Source organism: Phyllobates terribilis, unplaced genomic scaffold, assembly GCF_046119375.1.
Source record: "Phyllobates terribilis strain yellow unplaced genomic scaffold, ASM4611937v1 Scaffold_10__3_contigs__length_209671492, whole genome shotgun sequence".
In the NCBI taxonomy this organism is placed as follows: Eukaryota; Metazoa; Chordata; class Amphibia; order Anura; family Dendrobatidae; genus Phyllobates; species Phyllobates terribilis.
In genome coordinates, this window is record NW_027362770.1 from 169,616,556 (window position 1) to 169,635,883 (window position 19,328).

Here is a 19,328-nt window from a genome sequence, read left to right on the forward strand (position 1 = left end):
TATTGATTAAAATGTATTTTGTTCGTGAGAGAACCCTTTTAAGTTATACAATATATTATATGTTCCAAAAAATAGTGGTAAGCAACTAGTCTTATAGAAAATGCATTGAAATGGGTATGTTGGCAGAAAAATGAAAATGTTGTGGCTATCAGGATGCAGTAATTCAAAAACAAAACAAAGCTTTCTGTGTCCTTAAGGGTTAAGGAAGTGGGTGTAACAACGTTTGTTCAGTTTCGTTTCTCTCTTCTTCCGTCAGCCATGGCGTCTGTTGATGTGAGAGAAAATCTGCTCTGCTCCATCTGTTCAGCTATTTTTAGTGATCCTGCAATACTGAGATGTGGACACAACTTCTGCCGGGTCTGTATTGATCGTGTGCTGGATACACAGGACGAGTCTGGAGTTTATTCCTGTCCTGAATGCAGAGAAGAGTTTCAGGAGCGGCCAGCGCTGATGAGGAACATAAATCTTCATAATGTCGCAGAACGTTTCCTGATTACTCAGCAAGAACAAGAGGAGATCACCGGGATCTGCTGCACTTACTGTGTGGACTCTCCTGTACCTGCTGTTAGATCCTGTCTACACTGTGAGGCTTCTCTGTGTGATAAACACCTGAGGTCTCACAGCAAATCACCAGAACACGTCTTATCTGACCCCAGCACTTCTCTGGAGAAAAGGAAATGTTCTGTCCATAAGAAGATCCTGGAATATTACTGCACTGAGGACGCGGCTTGTATCTGTGTCTATTGTTCAGCAGGAGAACATCGGGGACATCGGGTGGAGATGCTGGATGAGGCCTCAGAGAGGAAGAAGGAGAAACTGAGAAATGTTCTCCAGAAACTGACAACAAAGACAGAGGAGACTGAGGAAAGAGTCCGGAGTCTGGAGAAGCGCAGGAGAAAAGCTCAAGAAAAAGCATATGGAGAAGCCGAGAGAGTCACTGCCCTGTGTACAGACATCAGGAGACGGGTGGACGACCTGGAGAAGAAGGTCCTGAGTGAGATCTCCAGGCAGGAAAAGGAAGAGTCACTGTCACTGTCTGCTCTGATCCATCAGCTGGAGATAAAGAAGGACGAGCTGTCCAGGAAGATGAGACACATTGAGGAGCTGTGTGACATGACGGATCCACTGACTGTCTTACAGGAACCAGACACCGGTGACTTGTGTGATCCTGAGGAGGACGGAGGTGATGAGGACACAGGGGGACATGATAAACAGCCCCATGATGGAGATGACCTGGATGTGGCTGTGATCTCACACACATTACACACATTATGTGAGGTAATATCAGGTATAAGGGTTGGGATCTATATGGAGGGTCCTGCAGACATATTACTGGATGTAAACACAGCTGGTAATAATCTCCTTATATCAGATGACCTGAAAACTGCAACCTGGAGAGAAGAGAAGCAGAAACGTCCAGAAACAGCAGAGAGATTCTAGGGTTATTATCAGGTGATGAGCAGGAGGGGATTTACCTCAGGACGACATTACTGGGATGTGGAGAGCAGAAGATCAGGGAATTGGAGGGTGGGGATGTGTTATCCCAGTATAGACCGGAGGGGTGATCAGTCACTGATTGGAAATAATAACAAGTCCTGGAGTTTGAGGAGATATAATAATCAGTATTCAGTGATACATGACAGGAAAGAGATCTGGTTACCTGACAAGATCTCCAGTGATAGAGTCAGGATATGTCTGGATTATGAGGCCGGGCAGCTGTCCTTTTATGAGCTGTGTGACCCCATCAGACACTTACACACCTTCACTGCCACGTTCTCCGAGCCCCTTCATGCTGCATTATTAGTGTGTTGGGTAAAGGTTGGAGGAAGCTATGTGGATAACTGGATGAGGATTAGAGGATAGGAAATAACACCCTTTGAGGTGGTCTCTCACCATTGCAGGTTAGGACCGCACCGCTCCTTATTTCATGCCTGGGCTCCTGGTTTACAGTCTGGATTATCTTTGTGCTCTTGGATGCTACAATCAGGGTCAGCGGTGTCTTTGCTCCATCAGAGGAGCGCAGCTTCACTGAAGCAGAACAGAGATCAGGCAGCTTCACAGCATTGCTTATAAATACTATAGAAAAGAGCTTGATAGACGCAGCGGTGGTCGGTATCCTAAGCACCAAGCTGGAAACAATAGCATTCACTGATAATTTCAGTAAGTAAATTGCATTTTGCAATTTTAACCATTTATAATGAGAATAAGATTTTAGGGTTAAAGGGAACCTGTCTTGTCCTCTCTACTTATGTAAACTGGCCCAATTGCGTTGTTAGTGATGCAATGTGCATCACTAACACGCTTTTTTCATTAAAATTGGTGCTAATATCATGAGTATATAGAATTTTATATACTTATATATAGCACTTTATATACTTATATCATACCTGCTCGTTTAGTCATAGGGGTGTGATCCTCGCATTCAGTCAGGGCTGCGCAGCCCACGCATTTGCATTCTGCTCCCGGCTTGCGCTGAAGTAAGTATGGGGCGCTTGCGCAGTAAAGCTTGCAGCGCTGGGAGCCGCGCATGCGCTCTGACGAGGAGCAGAATGCAAATGTGTAGGTGGCGCCAGCCCTGACTTAATGCGAGGATCACACCCCTATGACTAAACGAGCAGGTATGATATAAGTATATAAAGTGCTATATACTCATGATATTAGCACCAATTTTAATTAAAAAAAAGCTTGTTAGTGATGCATATTGCATCACTAACAACGCAATGGGGGCAGTTTACATAGTAGATAGGACATAACAGGTTCCCTTTAAGATACGGGTGGCTGTCCACCTTTAGGGACATTTTATTTCTGCTTAAATGAATATATTTAAGATTAAAATTATTTTTTTGCAAATGGGTTTCATTAAAATTTTTTTCACCATTTGGCTTTTACTGGCTTTTTGTTTCCGTGCTCAACTTTGATTTTGTCTGTAATCTGCAAGACATGGGAGGCTATGTGGGGGCTCATACTGTATATAAGAGGCTATGTGGGGGCTCATACAGTATATAGGAGACTGTGTGGGGGCTCATGCTGTATATGGGGAAGCTGTGTGGGGTTTCATGCTGTATATGGGAGGCTGTGTGGGGGCTCATACTGTATATAAGAGGCTATGTGGGGGCTCATACTGTATATAGGAGGCTGTGTGGGGGCTCATGCTGTATATAGGAGGCTGTGTGGAGGCTCATACTGTATATAGGAGGCTGTGTGGGGGTTCATGCTGTATATAGGAGGCTGTGTGGGGGCTCATGCTGTATATGGGGAGGCTGTGTGAGGTTCATGCTGTATAGGAGGCTGTGTGGAGGCTCATGCTGTATATAGGAGGCTGTGTGGGGGTTCATGCTGTATATAGGTGGCTGTGTGGGGGCTCATGCTGTATATAGGAGGCTGTGTGGGGGTTCATGTTTTATATAGGAGGCTGTGTGAGGCTCATGCTGTATATAGGAGGCTGTGTGGGGGTTCATGTTTTATATAGGAGGCTGTGTGGGGTTTCATGCTGTATATAGGAGGCTGTGTGGGGGTTCATGTATATAGGAGGCTGTGTGGGGGCTGATGCTATAAATAGGAAGCTGTGTGGGGGCTCATACTGTATATAGGGAAGCTGTGTGGGGGCTCTTACAGTATATATGGGGCTGTGTGGGGGCTCATACGATATATAGAAGGGGCTGTATTCGGGTTCAAACGGTTTATAGGGGGATGTCAGCATACGTAATTCTGCTCAATATTAAGTGATAAAATTAATATTAATATAATTCTTAATATAATAATTATTATTAATATATTGATATTAATATTGAGCAGAATTAATTTCAGCCTATTGGTTTGGTCCTCCACAACAGCCACGGTTTCTAATGTGGCCCCTCGGGAAAAATTAATTGTCCAACCCTGATTTAAACATTAATTTGACTGGCTATCGCAAGACATTTTTAACACTAAGCGTCTGGAAAGGGTTACAGGAAGCCACGTTTTAACCAATTGATTTTTCTCCTTGCTGGTTAAATCAAATTTATCAGCAAGGCTTTCAAATATCTCAGAAGTTTTACATATCTAGATTTTCTCATCATTTGTGGGAATATCTTTACTTAATCTCAATAATTTATCTAGAGACCATCCTACATCACTTCTTATGTCTCTTACTACATCACTTCCTATGTCACAAGACGCAAGGTCACCTTCAGCAGAGACTACGGAAACTTGTCTCACATCATCCTGCTGGATTTCCACATTACTTGCAATATCACTGGTATTCTTAAGCACAACAGTTTCTGTACAGTTATATTTGGATTTCTCTGACACAAACATGAAATTTGTCAACCAAGTGTAATACATTTTTCAATTTTTCTTCTCTATTTAAGGTTATACTCCTATAATCTAACCATATTTTTCCATTTCACATTGTGCATATAAACTAAGCCAAAAAACTTCTATGTTAAACTTATCTGAAGATGTAAATCTTAATCTATTTCTCTGAGAAAATGAAGTAATAACGTCCATTATTTATCTGCAGATACAAAGTGGTATCCAAAAAACCCCCCAAGAAATACTTATTTTTATTTTTTTTTATTTAAGATAACATCTCGAAAACATTAATCCCCTCAAAATACAGTTCATTAGATGATATTCCCTTGTTCCAACGTTTTTTTCACAGTTCAAAACATTTTTTATATTCTTCTGAACTAATGCCGTTAAATGCCTCCAGGTATTTTTTCTTAACCTTTTCTACGTCCTGAAATCGCTTTCCCTTTAGGTTTTTCTTCATTCTTGGGAATAAGAAGAAGTCACAGGAGGACAGGTCGGGCAAGTAATGGGGTGACCCTGATTTTTTGTCAAAAGTCATCACAGGGGATGAATCTTGGTGTTATGCCTATGATCCTGAAACAAAACAGCTGACCAGCCAGTGAAAGACGGCTTCATCGCCGAGACCAAAAAAAGCACGGCAAGTGAAATCAAATTTGACATCCATGATGGTTTGTTTTTTCGACATCAAAGGAGTTGGTCAACGTTGAATTTGTTCCTCAGGGCACCACAGTGAACCAACATTCTATCTTTTTGCCAGTGAGGGTGATCAATGAGTAGAACGGGCTGCCACAAGAGGTGGTGAGTTCTCCTTCAATGGAAGTCTTCAAACAGAGGCTGGACAGACATCTGTCTGAGATGGTTTAGTGAATCCTGCATTGATCAGGGCGTCAGACACGATGAACATGGAGGTCCCTTCCAACTCTAACATTTTATGATTCAAACAGTACTATCTACAAGTTTGCGATTGCGAGAGGCAGAGAGAAAAAAATGACCTGAATTGTGGTGATCAGGGGAACTGGCAGCTTCATCATGACAATGCACCTGCCCACACAGCTTTGAAAATCAACCAGTTTTTGGTGAAAAACGGCACGACAACAGTTTGTCACCCCCCCACCTTTACTTGCCCAACCTACCCCCCTGTGACTTCTTCTTATTCCCAAGAATAAAGAAAAACGTAAAGAGAAAGCATTTTCAGTACATAGTAGAGGTTTAGAAAAAATAGCTAGAGGCACTTAACAGCATTAGTTCAGAAGAATATAAAAAATGTTTTGAACAGTGGAAAAACTGTTGGGACAAGTGCATATCATCTAATGGACAGTATTTTGAAGGGGATAAATGTTTTCAAGATGTTATCTTGAATTAAAAAAATTTGGAAATAATTCTCGTTTTTTTTAGGTACCCCCTCGTATCTCATCTTGCAGCTTTTTTGTAGCTATACCGGGTTCTAGTCATCAGTATGTCTGGCACTTCTCAGTGTGTCTGGCATTCGTAGCGTGTCTGCCACTTCCCAGTAAATCTGGCACTTTGACCTCAGAAGGTAATTCTAGATTCACTCGATAATGTAGAAGCTTGACTTTTGAGCTTGGGTCATTTCTTCTCAGCTCCTTCTTCAAGCTTCGAGATCAGGTATCACAGGGCTCGCCAAATGTTAAATATATGTGTTGTGTATATATATTTATTCCAGAACTTCTTACCAGATATGATACACCAGCTGTAGTTATAAAAAAAGTAGTGATTTATTGGATTGTCGTCAACAAGAATTATTGTTGAAAAATATAGAATAGGTGAAAAAATTACAAGAAAATAGTCCATCTGTCCATGATCAATCGATTAGATTGGTTGATGGCAGTATCTCACCCATTTTTCCTTTGAATCCTGAATAGAAGGCTTCATTCAGCTGTTCTTGTCCATGAATCTCCAATTTCCAAGCTCAACAGGGCAAAGCCTAATGACATACCGAGTGGAAACCATGTGTCTGTGTTATGTGATAATATATATATATATATATATTTCACGTAGCACCTGGTGTGTAGTAGACTACAACTGAGTGTCCACCTCCAGCAGGCGTACAAGCCCAAAGATGATGCATGACAAAGCTCACTATAACTCCGTCTGCACCAGTTATAGTGAATGGCCCCATCGATGCATACTCCCGCTTCCACGTAAGCCCCACATTGGACATAAGCCCCTACGGGACCACTGAACATGAGGAAAAACGCAGTGTGAAAGGGCCATAACATGCAATTCTTCTGATAAAAAAAGCAATCATTCGTCCAAGTTGACAGAAAAATGAAACCATTGTGGCTTTCCGGAAAGTGATTCAAAAATAAAAAAAAAAGCATGGTATGTCTTTATAGGGTTAAATGATGGGTGTAACCACAACTTTACTGTTTATTCAGTGTTAAGCAATATTCTGTTTCATTGCTTCCGTCAGCCATGGCGTCTGCTGATCTGAGAGACGAGCTGCTCTGCTCCATCTGTCTGAGCACTTATGCAGATCCTGTAATGCTGAGATGTGGACACAACTTCTGCCGGGTCTGTATTGATCGTGTGCTGGATACACAGGACGAGTCTGGAGTTTATTCCTGTCCTGAATGCAGAGAAAAGTTCAAGGTGCGGCCGGCACCGATGAGGAATATAGCTCTGCGTAATGTAGCAGAACGTTTCCTGATTACTCAGAAAGAACAAGAGGAGATCACCGGGATCTGCTGCACTTACTGTGTGGACTCTCCGGTACCTGCTGTTAGATCCTGTCTACACTGTGAGGCTTCTCTGTGTGATAAACACCTGAGGTCTCACAGCAAATCACCAGAACACGTCTTATCTGATCCCAGCACTTCTCTGGAGAAAAGGAAATGTTCTGTCCATAAGGAACTTTTAAAATTTTATTGTACTAAAGATGCTGTCTTCATCTGTGCATCCTGCTGTTTGGCTGGAGAACATCGGGGACATCTGGTGGAGATGCTGGATGAGGCCTCTGAGAAGAGGAAACTAAGAAATGTCCTCCTGAAACTGATCACAAAGAAAGAGGAGACTGAGGAAAGAGTCCAGAGTCTGGAGGAACGCAGGAGAAAAGCTCAAGAAAAAGCATCTGGAGAAGCGGAGAGAGTCACTGCCCTGTGTACAGACATCAGGAGATGGGTGGACGACCTGGAGAAGAAGGTCCTGAGTGAGATCTCCAGGCAGGAAAAGGAAGAGTCCCTGTCACTGTCTGCTCTGATCCATCAGCTGGAGATAAAGAAGGACGAGCTGTCCAGGAAGATGAGACACATTGAGGAGCTGTGTAACATGACGGACCCACTGACTGTCTTACAGGAACCAGACACCGGTGACTTGTGTGATCCTGAGGAGGAGGGAGGTGATGAGGACACAGGGAGACATGATAAACAGCCCCATGATGGAGATGATCTGGATGTGGCTGTGATCTCACACACATTACACATATTAAATGAAATAACAACAGGTATAAGAATTGGGATCTATATGGAGGGTCCTGCAGACATATTACTGGATGTAAACACAGCTGCTAATAATCTCCTTATATCAGACGACCTGAAAACTGCAACCTGGACACAAATGAAGCAAAATCGTCCAGAAACGGCAGAGAGATTCCAGGGTTATCAGGTGATGAGCAGGAGGGGATTTACCTCAGGACGACATTACTGGGATGTGGAGGGCAGTAGATCAGAGAGATGGAGAGTGGGGATGTGTTATCCCAGTATAGACAGGAGGGGAGGTCAGTCATATACAGGAGATAATAACAAGTCTTGGAGTTTGAGGAGATATAATAATCAGTATTCAGTGATACATGACAGGAAAGAAATCCGGTTACCTGACAAGATCCCCAGTGATAGAGTCCGGATATGTCTGGATTATGAGTCCGGGCAGCTGTCCTTTTATGAGCTGTGTGACCCCATCAGACACTTACACACCTTCACTGCCACCTTCACAGAGCCCCTTCATGCTGTATTATGTGTGTTTTGGAGAAAAATTGATGGAAGGTATGTAGATAGCTGGTTGAGGATTAGAACATAGGAAATACCCTTAGGCTGTGGTCAGACGGCCATAGAATTCTCTCATGCGAGATAATCAGGCCAATTATGCTAATGACACTAGGATCAAACTCTGAGTGTGATCCAAGTGTCAGCTTACTGTGATCTGATTCTCTCGCACGTGACAATTGTGACTTAATTTCTCCTTCTTCTCCATTGTCTGTGTTGGTGTTTCACACACACCCGTAGACTTGAATGGGTGCCAGTGATCCGAATATCGGAGCCACTTGCAGCATGCTGCAATTTTTGTCTACAGAGTAATTCAGTCTGTGGAAGCCCCATATTATAACATTGGTCTGACTGCTGTCCAATAAAACATCAGACAGCACTTGACCACATTGAGTATTTATTGAGTTTTGGATGTTGCAGATTTCCTGCAGCATTTCAGCACCAATTAGCTAAATTCGGTGTCTTAAGTTTTTTTAATTGCGTTTTTCAGGGCATTTTTTTACATGCATTTTATTGCTTTTTTTCAGCTGCTTTTTTCTGTCTTTTTGATATGTCATGTTATAAATAAAACTACTTTGTTTTAGATACTTTATGTTGCTTAGCTTTGATAAAACCGTGTTAATAAACTCATGTGCATATTAGATGCATTTTGGCTGCGTTTCTGCTGCGGAAGCACAATAAAAACACATATAAATTTTTCATCTCCAAATTTTCCTCATCTCAATCAAGCCTGTGGAGAAAATCCACAAATAAAAGGTTACTGGTATTAAAAGGTCATTTAAAATCTCAGAGAGTGAGAAAAAAATTGGGAGTACAAACTTTCGATAACCTTTGACACACTTAGTGCAGGAATGAATGTGTCGCATGGATTTATGTACGGGAAAAATATATATCTTTGTACCATGTTAGCTAGTAGATAGAAAAATATTAAGATTTGAGAATCCTCATTGGGGTGTCTGGAAATATGGAAAAGTAACTTCAAACCTCAGAGAGACAGAATATTCTGGGAGTACAAACTGATCACAACATTTGGCACACTCAGTGCAGGAATTAATGTGTCTCATGGATTTATGTCTTTCTATATCAACTAAGGAATGTGCTCCTCAGACCATATGGGGGCATCACAATCATGGACCAGACCTCACTCACAGGACAATAGAACTTTCACACTCCTTATCTATGAACTGTTCCAATATTTACAGACACAACTGTTTATCCCTCTCCCATAATGATAGTTCTGCTTCAAGTCACTTGTCTTATCTATTACATTATCCCTGTGTCCTGTTGTGCATAAATATGTGACTCTTCAGATTTTGTGTTATTCTAAGCCTGATGAAGAGACCTGAGTAGTCTTGAAAACTTGCAATGTTACCATCTTGTCAGTTAGCCATTAAAAGGTATCAACCTATGAGGACTCTGAAATTTTAATAATTTACAAATAAAAGGCAAATTTACAGCAAGAAAAATTGACCTGTTGCAAATTTAAAAATCACACCGCAGGTATGTTTCTGCAGCGTAAATTGCAAAGTTTCTTGTTTTTACGATCCCTTTGCAATTTTAACCATTTTTGATAATATGGACAATACTTTAACCCTTTAGCGTCACAGCCAGTTTTGGCCTTTAGGACAGACCCATTTTTTTTCCACTGTTTTACTGTCGTGTTCCAGAAGCCGTAACTTTTTTTTTTTTACTGCAATATATAGTAGTCAGTTTATTTTTTTTTCGCCGATATAGTCATATGAGGGCTACTATTTTTTCAAGATAAGTGTATTTTTTCAATTTCTTAATTTAGGAGTTCATATATCTTACTGACAAACTTTTATTAAATCTTTATTCAGAAGGAATCTAAACCAATTTAGCCATTGTGTTTTTGTATGTAAAATTTTACGCTATTTGCCTTTCTGCACAAATAAAGTATTCCGTTTATTCAGTGGGTCAGCACAATTCTGGCAGTACCAAATTTTATGTTTTTATTCATTTTTATTACTTTTGCACAATTCATACACTCTTTGGAAAAAACAAACAAACATTTGTTTTTGGGTTGCCATATTCTGAGAGCCATATGTTTCATAATTTTTCGTCACTCTTGCGTCAGGAGACCCGCAGCCAGTCCATGCATTGCAGTTTGAGGTCAAACCGAAATCCACGGACATCTGCATAAGCCCTTAAGAAGAAGAAAAAATCTATCCTAATGCCACCATGGACAACATCTGCAAGGAGTCTGTATGTTCTCCCCGTGTTTGCGTGGTTTTCCGCCGGTTTCCTCCCACACTCCAAAGACATACTGATAGGGAATTTAGATTGTGAGCCCCAATGGGGACAGTGCCCATAATGTCTGTAAAGCGCTGTGGAATTAATGGCGCTATATAAGTGAGTAAAATAGATAAATACGAAAAAATCTATCCTAATGCCATGTTCCCACGTGTACAAATGATACATTTTTTAGTGCAGGAGTCCACATAAAACATACAATAGTATTCTGCTCTGATTATTGCATTGATATTACCATTTTTATTTTACCCCTTTTTTTAATTTTTGGTGCAGATTGCATGCAGTATATGTATTGCATCTCTTAGAGCAGTGTAACGTGGCGCGGGCCGGTAGCTGTGGGCTAGGTACTTGTCTCTTATGCTCCGGTATGTTACATGAAGGTGGGGTCCAGGCTGGGTGTGTAGACTTGTGCTGTTGGGTTGCTATGCCCTTGCTGGCCGCATGTAACTGATGTTGCTAGTTGGCCAGGACCAGATGTTTGACAGTTCAATGAGGGAGACCACCAGTTCAAAATAAACCTTTTACCTAACATTAACTTGGGGAGGGTTCTATACGGTAGAAAGAGGGTACATATCTTATCAAATGTTTCCTTCATAATGTGTAACATTTTCCTCACACAGATTCAATCTCTTTCTCTTCTGTTTCATTACTTGTTCTCTGTCTTCACTGTTTCTCACTACTTCACTAAGACCCAGCTCAACACTACAGTTCAGCTCGCAAGAGTCCTTTACTCAATCTGCGGTTCTGCATCTTCTTTTCCCTTAGGGAACTTTGTCAGTACGGCAGGTACTTATCTTCTCTTTCACTGACATTCTGGAACTCCCACCGGGGGCACTCTCTTCGTCTTGTATACTGTCTAGGCCCCTTACTTTTAGGAGTTATAAACTCTTATCCTACAGCTAGGCATCCTTTCCCAGGACCTGTCTCTGGTAAATCACTTTCAGTCACTCTTCCTGGTTTCCGCTCCACATCACGCTATCTCTTTCTCCCTGTCTCATTTCACTACTAGGGACACCTATAAAATACAGCACTGCTCACATCAGACCTTAAGTCTGTTTTCTATGCACTTCAGGCCCTTTCTGCCTTCCTGACAGGAACTCTCTCCTCTCCCTTCAGCTTAGTCCTTCCCACTATGGGCTAGTCCCAAACATTAACTCTTCCTGTCCCTACTGTCAAGCAATTCACAATACTAATATCATTAACGGACATCACAGTTCACATTACAAAAATATACTTGTTTCTTCAAGGGGGAATGTGGTCAACATGTCCATCTCCTTACAGCAGAAACAAGGGGATTGCCAAATTCTGTGCATGCATTATATCAGACTCCCCATAGAAGCATATAGGGAAAAACACATAGTTCCACAGCGTCTTTAACTACGCAATGCTTATCAACGTAGCTATAAGGCTGTGTGCCCACGATGCGTCTTTTAAGCATTTCCGCAGCGACAAAAACGCTGCAGAAACGCTTAAAAAATGCATGGTAGGAGGCCTGCCATGTTCCCCAATGATAATCCGCATGAGCTGTGCACAGGCTGCGGAAATTTCCGCTGCGGATTATCATTGCAGAAAAAAAATGCAGCACTACCAATTATTTTGCGGAAGTGCTGCGTTTTCGCCGCCACTTACTTGCATTAGACCGCATGGATTACGCATCACTGTATATGTAGATGCGCATTCCATGCATTCTAATGCGCAGATAGTACCCAGGTCTAGAGAAGAGGAGACTCTCCTCGGGACCTGGGTACTATAGAAAACTGTAAAAAAAAAAGAATAAAATTAAAAATAAATATATACTTACCTTCTGGCGGCCCGCAATGCGCTCCTCCTTGCTTGCCGGTAGTTCGCGATGGACTGAATGACCTGCGCTGACATCATAGTCATGTGACGGGTCACGCGACGCTGACGTCGGCAGGTCCTTCAGTGTACCGCTGCCGGCAGCCGGGACGGTGAAGCAAGACTGCGGGGGCCATCAGAGGGTAAGTATAGATTTATTTTTTTACGGGTCACACTATATAAATCCATGCTGTTTGCATGGATTTATATAGTGTGACCAAGTTGACAAGCACTTTCCAAGTGATGCTAAAATTCCTTGGAAAGCGGAGAACGCTTCACTTCCGCATGTCCCTGGCAGGAAAACGCATGTACAATCCGCATGTACAATCCGCATGCGTTTTTTTCTGCCAGGGAGATGCAGAAACGCTCAGGAAAAAATCCAACATGCCCAAAATGGCGACATTCAAGTGCCAGCCAAGGAAGTTCACATTGCCCTGGTCTGACTTCCAAGGAGTCCTGTGAACCTTTTTGCTCAACTCCAATGGCAGTAATGTACGTTATGACATAGACAGTCATATACTGAGTATATATAAAACTAAGGATTTACGAGCACACTAGGCCTCTGTCGTGTTGCCCACAGCAACCAGTCACAACGGAGCTTTCATTTCCTCAACTGCTCTGGTAAAATAAAAGTTGCATTGTGATTGGTTGCTATGGAGAACAAAGACAAATTCTCCTTTAGACTGTGTTGATAATTCTGCCGCCATGTTTGTTGACCTTCTCAATATGGCTACTATGTAATGACCTCACTGGATGTTGATGTAATAATCCTCCAAGGCCCCTGACAGAAATGGTCAGAAGTGAGAGAAGGCGTCCATTGTCAATGTGTAAATAACAAAAGTGAATGTACGTGGAGGTTATGACAGGAATCCTGAAAGGAATGTAATCTAATCCCCGCTGTTATCTCTCTCAGCTCAGATTTCTGTCACATGGAGGTACAAAGATCAATCTCAGTAAATGACAAAACACATACTACATCATATGTGTCACCCCAGTGACTCCAACGTTGGCCGGTCTAGTGGTCTGCGCTAGCTTTGATATTGACAATATTGCTTTTTTCTTGCCATAATACAAATTCTAACAGTCTATTCAGTAGGACTATCAGCTGTGTATCCACCAAACTTCTGCACAACACAACTGATGGTCCCAACCCCATTTATAAGGCAAGAAATCCCACTTATTAAACCTGACAGGGCACACCTGTGAAGTGAAGACCATTTCCGGTGACTACCTCTTGAAGCTCATCAAGAGAATGCCAAGAGTGTGCAAAGCAGTCATCAAAGCAAAAGGTGGCTACTTTGAAGAACCTAGAATATAAGACATATTTTCAGTTGTTTCACACTTTTTTGTTAAGTATATAATTCCACATGTGTTAATTCATAGTTTTAATGCCTTCAGTGTGAATGTACAATTTTCATAGTCAAGAAAATACAGAAAAATCTTTAAATGAGAAGGTGTGTCCAAACTTTTGGTCTGTACTGTATGTGGGCATAATCTTTATCTAATAAAATCAGAGTCCATCAGTCCTGGAAGACATAGTTCATTGTAGTTGTGGCGCCCCTGAGGGTTCGGTCTTCACAGGGGTACTGCACCTTGTAAAAGAGGTGTGGTACCTCCTCTCTGAGGTAAGGATGGAGCACCTGTCAGGACCCCACCTCTTCACTCAACACTACACCACTCCCGTCCTGCCGGGGGCTTATATGTACCAGGGTGCTGCCCCAGCCGGGATAGAGGAGATGGGGGGGAACCAAAGATAGGGGGAACCTAGTAGTGGGTGAGGGTGGAGGACACACCTTTAGGTTACACTTACTGATACATATTTAATACACGGCCATCTTAGGTTCAAGGTCTTTTGATTGTGATCTTCATCGCTGATTGTGGCTTTCTGCTAGAACCTGCAGCCTGTTGAAGATACACGGTCCTCGTACTCTGGCCTTGAGACGAGGAGCGGGTTAGAGTTAACCGCTGTCTCTACCCGGTCAAGGTCCCTACCTAAGAAGGCCTGGAGGGGAGCGGAGGAGTTAAGCTCCACAGGCAAAAGGATCCCGGGGAATACAGACGGAGCGGTTTACGCCACCTGTACTCTCCATTCTGGCCTAGCCAGAGGGACTCCTGCTGCAAGAGGGGACTGGCCCCCGATATCTGACTTTGTTACTCCACGTCCTAGTCAGAAAAGCTCCGGAGGCTTAGTGGATCCCACCGGGTAACGGACGGAGCGGAGTCGCCACCCGTACCCTTGTTCTGTGTATAGCCAGAGGGAGACCCAGCCTTACAACATGCACCACATACGGACAGGAGAGGACCTAGTGGGAAGATCTATGAACACTCTGGTGCGAAGGGGTCCTGATTGTTGCACCCGAACTACCCGGAGTGTGTCGAACCCCTTTCCTGGTGGCCGCAGCGTGCCGTGAGGAGCAAGGAGAAGCCTTGCAGCTGATGCCTAACAACGTGAGTAAAGCTTGGAAGACTGCATCCATTGCCTCCGGTCCCTTATTTCAGCGCGGCACCACACCACCCACTACTACTCCCTTGATCTTTCTTCTCTGCCCTGAGGCCCTGCTCCGCCTGTGGGGAGTAGTACCATCTGCTGCTGCCACGACATCCCGCCTCAGAGGACTGCCGCAGCGCTGGTGGCAGATCACCAGACACCACAGGTGGCGTAGTCATTAAATCCACTCGATTACCACCGTCCCTCCTAGCCCTTATTTTGATGTGACAAGCCTGGGCACGGACCGGGCCTAGGCCACGACTGCATCCACCCTCCACAGAGGCCCGGTTCCGAGTACCCCATCTCTCAGGGTGGGCTAGCGAGTAGAGAGAGGCGTCACAACTTGGCGTAGTCGGCAGGATTGCGTGCCCGCAGCAACGGAAGAAGTTACCCTCATTGCTACCAGGTACTGCGCGCCTTTACAACAGACTGTCGTTTTACATCCCATGTGGCGCCCGCCCAAGAAGAACGGACGCCATTATGTGCAAAAAGACAGCAACCCAGGACCTCCCATCGTGGACCTGGCTCCCCCATGGCGCCAAAATTGCAGACCGCCCCCTTCTAGCAGAGACAGTCCGCAAGGTAGTGTCCGTCAAGACGGATGGGACGTCCCAAGGCGTGCCTGTCAACCCACCGCCCAGGAGCCGCCCCAAAAAGAGGAGGAGACGAAAGCAACAACGAGGTGTGGCCGCAACAATCCCAGACTCACCGCACCCTGCAGCAGTGATGGACGCCGCCGAGGAGAGTTCTTCCGAGTCCTCCAACGCTGGCCCACGAGCTGCCACCTTCCATGGTATGGAGGGAATTCATCTTACCCCGGAGGAGGCCGAGTTCCTCCGTGGAGAAACGAAGGACCTGATACGGAGGGTCGAAGAGGAATCTGCAAAAGCGTGTATATATTACACAAGAAACAGAGTTTCACTATATTGCCCTACAGTTTTTATGAGGGAATAAGTAAATCACACTTGCCAACTCTCATGGATTTTCTGTGAAGCCCCCAAAATAAAAGGAAGATGTCCTAGATTGCAGAAAGAATCGACAAGTCTCCTGGATCCTGCAAATTTTCCAGAAATCCACAATTCAGGAAGGTGTCCAGGTGTTTTGGAGGATGTGACTGAGGTTGTGAAGAATAAAGGCCCCATACACATTAGAATAAAAGCACAAATAATTTGTATTTTGAAATGTGGACTCCTGCCTGGACAAAAATATTACCAGAACAAAATATTTATATGCAGAAATGAGGCCTTGTTTCAGGACCACGCTATTAGCACAAAGAATTTATATTTTTATTATATTTGGACTCCTGGCTGGAGCACAATATTAGCAGCACAAAAGAGTTATATGCTGAAATGTGGCCTGGTGTCTCTGGATCACACAGTTAGCGAAAAGGATTGATCTGCTTGAGGGTCGATTTCACAGCCACACAGGATCCTATTATCTGAACTAGCTTACTGATAATCAACCGCCTAGCTAACTATCTCACTCTCTCACTATCCAGTAGCAGGAGCAGTCTCTTTGCTCTGTTACACTGACAAAATGGCGCCAAAACAACTTGTCTGCTCTTTATATGGAGAGGGACATGTGACTTCGACATTAAGTTAAAAGAAAAAAAAAATTAAGAATAATAGTCCTCAGCTCCTATAACCTCTCCCCACCTCTTCCCCTCATCAAACACATCCCCCCCGCTCATCATATAGCACCAGGGCCGGCTCCAGGTTTTTCTGGGCCCCGGGTGAAAGAGTCTCAGTGGGCCCCTTTAACACATACCACGATTCATGATGCAGAGATACAGCGGTGAAATATATATATATATATATATATATATATATATATATATATATATATATATATATATATATATATTACAATGCAAAGATTTCACTTCTTACATTACATGAGTGATATCTATTGTAAATTCTACAATAGCTCAGAAACCGGTGAATCGCTCCACACAGAATACTGGCCCCTATATAAGGCTCCATACGGAATACTGGCCCCCATATAACGCTTCATACAGGATACTGGCCCCCATATAACGCTCCACACAGAATACTGGCCCCCATATAACGCTCCATACAGGATACTGGCCCCCATATAACGCTCCACACAGAATACTGGCCCCCATATAAGGCTCCATACGGAATACTGGCCCCCATATAACGCTTCATACGGAATACTGGCCCCCATATAAGGCTCCATACGGAATACTGGCCTCCATATAAGGCTCCATATGGAATACTGGCCCCCATATAAGACTCCATACAGAATACTGGCCCCCATATAACGCTCCATACAGGATACTGGTCCCCTTATAAAGCTCCATACAGGATACTGGCCCACATATAACGCTCCATACAGGATACTGGTCCCCTTATAAAACTCCATACAGGATACTGGCCCCCATATAACGCTCCATACAGGATACCGGTCCCCTTATAACTCTCCATACAGGATACTGGCCCCCATATAATGCTGCATGCGGGCTGTTACCCCCCACATAATGCCCCATACAGGCTGTCCCCCCCTTATAATGCTCCATGCAGGCTGTTACCCCCCCACATAATGCCCCATACAGGCCCCCCCCCTTTTAATGCTCCATGCAGGCTGTTACCCCCCACATAATGCCCCATACATGCTGCCCCCCCTTATAATGCTCCATGCAGGCTGTTACCCCCCACATAATGCACTATGCAGGCTGCCCCCCCCTTTATAATGCCCCATGCAGGATGTCCCCCCCCCTTTATAATGCCCCATGCAGGATGCCCCCCCCCTTCTCTTTATAATGCCCCATGCAGGCCGTTCCCCCCCTCTATATAATGCCCCATGCAGAATGTCCCCCCCCTTTATAATGCCCCATGCAGGATGCCCCCCCCTTCTCTTTATAATGCCCCATGCAGGCTGTCCCCCCCCCCTCTATATAATGCCCCATGCAGGATGTCCCCCCCCCCTCAATATAATGTCCCATGCAGGATGTTCCCCCCCCCTCTTTATAATGCCCCATTCCTCCATACATTAAAAAAAAAAATCAAATACTCACCTCCCTTCTCCTCACCTGCTACCTGCTGCCCGCTGCCTGCCGCTCGCTGCTCGGCTCCGAACTCCAGCGTTGTCGGCGTCTTCCCGCTCAGCGCTCCCTGTGACGGCTCAGGGGAGGGCGCGGTGAAAAGACGTCACCGCGCCCTCTGACCTGAGACGTCACAGGGAGCGCAGAGCAGGAAGACAGCGGATCTGCGGAGGCACGGGGAGAGGTAAGTATCCAACTGCCGGGGCCCTGAGCAAGCGGCGGAGAAGGGCGGGCGCTGACACCGCTCTTCTCCGCCCATAGCCCAGCAGGGTGCGCAACCGCCAGTGGGCCCCTCTGCCTGCTCAGGGCCCCGGCATTTGCCCGGGTGCGCCGGGTGCTGACGCCGGCCCTGTATAGCACCACTATCCTAGCCAAAGTCCTAACAAAACCATTAGTGGAAACTCAATAATTTACCAAACTTTGGCAAGATTTTGCTGACGTATCCGAATGTGTAATGCTTGTGCCGACTTTAAGATTGGCGAACGTTTTTCGAACAAGTTCGCTCATCTATAGTGGTAAGCCAACAAAATAAATTAATTTTTGTTGTGGAAAAGTGATAAACATTAAAAAAATATATAAATTCGGCAATGCCATAATCGTAGCAAACCCTTATAATAAAGCTATCATTTCATATATACTGCTCAGTGAAAACCTTAAAGATATAAACTTAAATACATTCATGGTATTATAGGCCCCTTCCCAGCCCAAAAAATTATTAAAGTTATACAATATAATAATAATAATTTTTATTTTTATAGTGCCAACATATTCCGCAGCACTTTACAAATTTTAGGGGGGACTTATACAGACAATACAGAATAAGCATATCTCATATCAAAAGGAAGGAGGGCCCTACTCGCAAGCTTACAGTCTATGAGGAAATGGGGGAGACACAAAAGGTAGAATGTACATATATTGTATAATGCAGCCTTGATATACTAAACTAGATGGTGGCCTGATTCTAACGCATCGGGTATTCTAGAATAGGTATGCGGCCGACCGGGTGCAAGCAGCAGAGCGGTGTTTACATTTGGCGCCAAAATCGCTGATTGGTCGAGGCCGGCAACCGCGACCAATCAGCAAAGCCATGTTAAAATTTGGCGCCTATATCGCAGATTGGTCACGGCCGGCGGTCGCGACTAATCAGCAGAGCGGGGTTTAAATTTGGCGCCAATAATGCTGATTGGTCGCGGCCAGCGAACGCGACCCATCAGCAGAGCGGGGTTTAAATTTGGCGGCAATAATGCTGATTGCGGCTGGCGGTCGCGACCAATCAGCAGAGTGGTATTTAAATTTGGCGCCAATAATGGTGATTGGTCACGGCCACGACCAATCAGCAGAGCGGTGTTTAAATTTGTCGCCAATAATGCTGGTT

The 19,328-nt window shown here is 44.1% G+C and overlaps 1 pseudogene; it reads left to right on the plus strand.

Annotated features, from left to right (window-relative positions):
• Positions 1–231: 231 nt before the first annotated feature.
• LOC141164066 (uncharacterized) lies at positions 232–9,702 on the plus strand (annotated as a pseudogene).
• The last annotated feature ends 9,626 nt before the right edge of the window (positions 9,703–19,328 follow it).